The 7,349-nt window shown below is 40.0% G+C and overlaps 1 pseudogene; it reads right to left on the minus strand.

The window, feature by feature from the left end:
- Positions 1 to 1,853: 1,853 nt before the first annotated feature.
- LOC145535624 (protein FAM209 pseudogene) lies at positions 1,854 to 2,306 on the minus strand (annotated as a pseudogene).
- Positions 2,307 to 7,349: the final 5,043 nt, after the last annotated feature.

Here is a 7,349-nt window from a genome sequence, read left to right on the forward strand (position 1 = left end):
CATTGGCAGGTCGGTATAAACCCCCGACAGGTTTCTGCCATAAGCCGTATGAGGTCACCGCGGAACCGCAGAGCAGGGCTCCTCACTTCTTTCACGCAGATTCACACAAGCACGCCGTAGAGTTAGTAAAGTACAGCAGAAAACGTGTTCGCTCGGAGAACAAAGAACTAGAGCTCTAAGCATCCTTACCTTGTGGTGAAGAATTCCGGACGAGCCCGCAAGATGAAAGGGTGTTGCTGAGCCACAGAAAAACGGCCGGGATTCTTGGCCTCTGGAGGAGAAGAATTCAATCCTGGGCCAGAGACGAGGCTGGATCGCTCAGAGCTTTGGTGTGATCAAGTTTTATTAAAGTATAAAGGAGATAGAGAAAGCTGACATAGGCATCAGAAGGGGGCAGAAAGAGTACCTCCCTGCTAGTCTTCAGCTGGATGTTATATAGTCACTAGCAGTTTGTTAATGTAAGAAAGGAATGTCTTCAACTCAGAGTGACACCACACCCCTCATCCATAAGATGTATTTTCGAATAATCTGGGCACCGGACATTCCAGGCCATAAAAGGATTGACTTGAATTTTGCAGAAAGGCAGATCATGCAAATAGTTTCATTTACATAGATTAGGGGAACAATGTCTGAGTATAACATACTGGTTTGCCAAGTAGGTTCTGAGCCTTAGGCGAAAGACAGTGTTTGGGGTAAATGCACAGTACATTAACATAGCTTAAGACAAACATTTCCATAAGAAAAATGCATTGGTTAACTCAAAGTTTGAGAGTAGTTAACTTCAGCTGAAACCAGGTGTCATGGCAACACAGTATTTTAAGAGAAACCTCTCAAATTTGTATAGAGAAGGGAAAAAATATCGCTAGTTTGTTTTTTCCTGCCGCTTAAGAGAGATAAAATGTTTGACACTTGCAGCCTATTTCCTCCATTTGGAGACCCCTGGCCTTCCTGCCTGTTGCCCTCTCTCAAAAACGTGCTCAGTGTTATACATGATTTCAAGTTATGAGTCCTTCATGAAAATATTATTAGAAGACTATTTAAGCAAAATAATCACTGATGGTATAAACAGCAGCAGAAGTTCTGCTGAGCAGTAGATCTATTTAAACCTCAGATTAAAGATAAAACTCCTGAAGAATTTATGGTAATAAAACACAATGGAAATGCTGCAATGGAAATACGGAAATAAGATAACTTTTTAGAGTAGACTGGTGAAACTAAAATAATGAGATACCACTACACACTTATTGGAATGGTCAAATACAAAAATCTGACAAACCAATTACTGGCAAAGATGAGGAACCACAGGAACTCTCATTCCTTGTTAGTGGGATTGCAAAATGGTAGAATCACTTTGGAAGCAATTTCTTACAGAGCTAAACATTGTCATACCACATGATCTATCAATTACACTCCTAGACTGCTCATCAAATGATTTGCTAGTTAATACCCACACAAAAACATGCACATGAATTTTATAACAGCTTAATTCATACTCTCTCTCTCTCACCCACAAATTGGAAGCAACCAAAGTGTCCTTTAGTAGACGACTGGGTAAACAAACTTTGGTACATCAACATAGCAGAATATTATTCAAGAATAAAAAGAAATTAGCTAGCAAATCACAAAAAGAGATGGATGAAATCTGAATGAATGTTATAAAGTAAAATAAGCTAGTCTGGAAAAGGTTATACACTGCATGCTGCCAATTATACGACACTCTGGAAAAGGTCAAACTGTAGAGCAAATAAAAAATATCAGAGGCTTTTTTCTTTTGCTTCAGAATAGTTTTATTAGTTTGGATAAGGTATGTCAACAATCAACAATTCCTCTCCTACTCTGACATACAAATCCACTCAATCGGAGTCTTCGTCGCACCAGAGTTCATACAGTGTAATGTTATTGTGTGCGTCTGCAGGAACCTCGACATTGGGAGCATTGAGGTTACTGCAGGTTGCCGTGGCAAGTTTCAGATTCCGCACCCTGGACACAAATTTCACAAGGTCCATCTCCAGCTGGGTTAAGGTGGCAAACATATAGTCTTTGTCTGGGGAAGCATTTTTCTTTTTCTGTCCCGGAGAGCCAAATGAACCGCCCTGACAGGCAGGAGGAGTCTGCACATTACTCTCACCACTCTCTCCCATCAACTTCACTGTCACATACATGAGCACAATGAAGAAAAGCCAGGGAAACATGATCTTAAGCCAGTCTCGGGCATGCTCTGGTTGATTTTGCTGAATTAGACTGTATCCTCCGCAGAGCATCTTCCCCTGGATTTCTTCGGCTCTCTCTCTCAGAGAAGTAAACATTAAGGCGCAGACACAGGTAACACCCGTGGAAAAGCACAGGAACCATTTGATGGACCACATGTGAGCCGAGAGGAAACAGCTCCTGGTGCGCTGGTTTGCCCTGGCACCTGGAGACTGAGGACCAGCCAGGGCTGGGCCCTTGGTGACGTCATAGAGGGCCCCGCCCCCACCAGAACCCATGTGGCCATTGTGATGACTTCAGGGCCGAGGGTAAGAAGGCTTGCAGGGGTCAACTGGGAGTAGGGCTTAAAGGGAAATAGCGAAATTTCCAGAGGGCAATTGAAAAAGAGGTGGGGAGTGACAGAATGCCATTTCCATGCCAATGTATTCTTTCTGAACCTGGTGCTCTACTGGGAGGGTGGGTCCGTTTTCGATTTTCATTATTCCATTTGTTGAATCCAAACACTGGGCTGAGCAGAGCAGCCCCATGGGCATGTACCCCTATGGAGCAGAGGGACAAGTGGGAAAGTAAGATATTAAACCAGAGGCCACAAACTAGGAGCCACTGATGTGTTTTGTGTGGCCAACACTGTTCTTAAAAATGACTGTACTCAGTCGCTGTCGTGTGTGACTCCTTGAGACCCCATGGACAGTAGCCCACCAGCTCCTCAATCCCTGGGATTTCCCAGGCAAGAATACCGGAGTAGGTTGCCATTTCCTTCTCCAGGCATAAAGGATGTTTTAGGGCAGTGAAACTATTCTGTATGATGTTATGGAAGATACATGACACTACATATTTGTCAAAACCAGAAGAACCTTACAGCACAAAAAGTAAAGCAATGCATGCATATTTAAAAAAAACTGACATCAAGAATAGAATGCAGAATTTGACTAAAGAATGGAATTATATTACAAATGTATGAAACCACCTCACTAAGATCCCCTGACTTAAGTAACTTCGGAAATGAATGGAGTTTGCAAGACTGAAAGTAAAATATAAAAGCAGTGTAATCTAGTTTATAGTGTTCTTTCTCGTAGGGGTACAGGTTAACAATCCTGATACTGTTACACATGCATACTTGAATTGAGCAGTGAAATAGATGGCCCATGAGTATACATACATATATTTCTTTGCCTTCTTAGCTGAAAGGGTTTAAGAGAAATGATACTCCCAAAATCTGAAAGAAACAATGATGTAGAAATAAGCACAGATCTTGGTTCCCAATCCTCTTTTCCAATAAAAGGAACCAGGCTTCTTGGAGAAATTACTGATTGTAGGGCTCAGAGAGGAAATATAGAAGAGGAGTCTGGGGGATCTTACTGTATCAAAAAGGAAGTGCTTTAAAATTTTAAAAAAATAAAAAAGCCCTGAAGTAACGGAGTTATGTCAAAGAAGACAGGAATGAGCTTCCAATGGCCAAAACTGTAACAAGACGAGCAACGTAATAAATTAAGTTAGTCATCTTTTGGGATTATATCCCAAAGTATAAAATGAATATCTATGGGTCCGTACTGATATAAATAAATGATTGAATACATGTGAGACAATAGACAAATTTCCCACGCGAAAGAATTTCAGATAACTGACATAGGTAATTGTGCTCTCAAGGAGGTGGAGCTCCCTATTCCTTAAGAGTGACTTCATTCAAAAAGTCACATAGTGACTTCATTCAAAAAAATACAGCAATATGGCGAGGGGGAAAAAGAGTAACTTGACAGTGGAATAACCTGACAAACACTACTTCAGCCCAGTGGTCAAGGTCAACATTACCAGGGATAAGACATGTAGATCGTATCACATGGTAAAAAGGACACTCAACCTCTGCGGTCTTCTTCCCCCAAAATCCATGAAGTGAAAGTGAAAATGAAAGTTACTCAGTCATGTCTGACTCTTTGCGACCCCATGGACTATACTGTCCATGAAATTCTCTAGGCCAGAATACTGGAGTGGGTAGCCTTTCCCTTCTCCGGGGGATCTTCCCAACCCAGGGATCAAACCCAGGTCTCCCGCAATGCAGTTGGATTCTTTACCAGCTGAACCACAAAGGAAGACCCCCCCCCCCAAAAAAATTCATAGTTCCAGGTTAATAGGAAAAACATCAGACAAATCCAAGTTGAGGAACATTTTATAAAATACCTGACTAGTACTCCTCAAAACTATCAAGGTCATGAAAAATAAGGGAAGTCTGAGAAATTGTCACATCCAAGAAGAGCCTAAGGAGACATCTACTACATGCAATGTGGGATCCGGGATGGGTTCCTGGGTCAGAAAAAGGACATTGGGTAAAAACTAAGAAAATTTTAATAGGACAAATCTTAGAAATAAAGTAGGCATGCTAGTTTATAACAATATGTGTGATATTTTGGAACTTTCTGATATATGGCAACTATCTTCACTTTTTTTGTTAGTCTAAAATCATTCTAAGGTTTTTTAAAGTTTATTTTTAAAACATAGAGCAATGGAGGCAACATTAACATTATTTGCTGACGACAGGAGACTCCAAAGAAAAGTACTCTATATAGTCAGCCTTTCCTATCCATGGGTTTTGCATGCAGGGATTCACGAAGTGTGGATTAAAAATATTTATTTAAAAAAATCCAGAAATTTCCAAAAATCAAAATTCAAATTTACCACATGCTGGCAACTATTTACATATCATTTACATTGTATTAGGTAGTATAAGTAATCTAGAGATGATTTAAAGTATATGAGAGGATATGGGCAGTTTATATGCAAATCCTAAAATGCTATGCTTCTTATTATAAGAGACTTGAACATCTGTGGATTTGGGTATCTGATCTTTGGCAGTGGTGTCTTAGAACCAATCTCCCAGAGATATTGAGGGACAGCTGTATTTTAAAGGAATTGAGCTAGATGGCTGGATAAAAATAATAATATATAGAACAGTCTTCCTATACACTAACAACCAATTACATTTATAATGGAAGACATCATTTATAATAGCTAGAAACAGATAAATATTAAGAATACATTTAAGGACAAATAAAAAATATGCAACAGCTATTTGAAGAAAATTCTGAAATACTACTGAAAAACACAATGAAATGCATGACGAAATGGAAAGATGTATCTTTTGGGAGTATGAAAAGATTTTATACAGATATCAATTGTCCCCAAATTATTCTAAAATTATGATGAGATTTCAAAAAAATACTAATGTGATTGGTATGAGAAGTAAGCTAATTCTATAATATATGTGGAAAAACAAACATGTTATAAGAGGCAGGACATTTCTGAAAAAGAAGATGAATGAGCATGAAGGTTGTCCTTACTAGATTTTAAAGCATATGGTTAGCCTACATACTTACATAGAGAAGTACTGGTATACGACTAGTACTGGTACATGGTAAGACTTACAGCTCATGAGGTAAGAAGCGAGAGCAGAAATCAACTCAACTACACACACACATACACACACATACAGCTTTTGTATGAAAGTGGCACCCCCAAAATTCATGTTGTAAACCTAATGTCTAGTGTGAGGATATTAGAAGGTGGGGCCTTTGGGAGATATTTAGGTCAGGAGGGTGGAGCCCTCAAGAATGGAGATTAATGCTCTTACAAAGAGAACTCACAGAGCTCCCTAGCTCCTTTCACCATGTGAGAATACAGTAAGTCCCTTACATAGGAATCTTCAAACTGTGAAATTTCAAAGATTCAAACTTGCATTCCCATGTCCAGTCACGTCAGTTAATTCACGTGTCTGGCAGACATTGCCTCATGCGCGCATCCTCTACAAACGGTTGTGCTTTTGTGTTTTTTTCAGCACAGTACTGTATAGAGTACACTAGAACACTACATTTATTTCTAGCCCAGGATGTCCGAAAGCACGTGTAAAAGAGCAGTATACCCTATGACCCAGCAATCCCACTCCTAGGCATATACCCCGAGGAAACAAAAATTGAAAAAGACACATGTATCCCATTGTTCATTCCAGTGCTATTTACAACAGCTAGAACATGGAAGCAACCTAGATGTCCATCAACACATGAATGGATAAAGAAGTTGTGGTGCTTATACACAATGGGATATTACTCAGCCATAAGAAGGAACACATTTGAGTCGGTTCTAGTAAGGTGGATGGGCTTCCCTTGTGACTCAGCTGGTAAAGAATCTGCCTGCAATGTGGGGGACCTGGGTTAGATTCCTGGGTTGGGAAGATCCCTTGGAGAAAGGATAGGCTACCCTCTCCAATATTCTGGCCTGGAGAATGTTCCATGGGCTGTATTGTCCATGGGGTTGCAAAGAATTGGACATGACTGAGCGACTTTCACTTCACTAATAAGGTGGATGAACCTAGAACCTATTATACAGAGTGAAGTAACTCAGAAAGAGAAAGATAAATATCATAACACATATATATGGAATCTAGAGGAATGGTACTGAAGAATTTATTTACAGGGGAGCAGTGGAGAAACAGACAGAGGATAGACTTATGGACATGGGAAGAGGGGAAGAGAGGGTGAGATATATGGAAAGAGTAACATGAAAACTTACATTACCATATGTCAAACAGAAAGGAACGGGAATTTGCTGTATGGCTCAGGAAACTCAAACAGGGTCTCTGTATCAACCTAGAAGGGTGAGATGGGGAGAGAGAGAGGAGGGAGGTTCAAAAAGGAGGGGATGTATGTATACCTATGGCTGATTCATGTTGAGATTTGACAGAAAACAACAAAATTCTGTAAAGCAATTATCCTTCAATAAAAAAATTAATTAATTTTTTAAAAAGCAGCAGAATACAGCCGATTCTGTTATTTGGGTACTAAGGCTAACTTTGCTGGGCTTACAACAAACTGGGCTTAAAAGTGCACTCTCAGAATGGAACTTATTCATACGCAGGAGACTTCCTATAGGAGAGAAGTGCGCAACTCAGAAAAGGGCCCTCATCTGGCCATACTGCTACCCTGATCTTGTACCTCTAGCCTCCAGAACTGTGAGAAATAAATTTCTGTTGTTCACAAGCACCTCTATGCCTGATATTTTGTTATAGCAGCCCAAATGGACTAAGATACATAGACACACATACACATCAAGAATATGATAAAGATAGAAGGTGTCATTTTACACTGGGAGAAGAA

This window comes from Giraffa tippelskirchi, chromosome X (genome assembly GCF_054371585.1).
Source record: "Giraffa tippelskirchi isolate mGirTip1 chromosome X, T2T-mGirTip1v1.2.pri, whole genome shotgun sequence".
NCBI classification, from domain to species: Eukaryota; Metazoa; Chordata; class Mammalia; order Artiodactyla; family Giraffidae; genus Giraffa; species Giraffa tippelskirchi.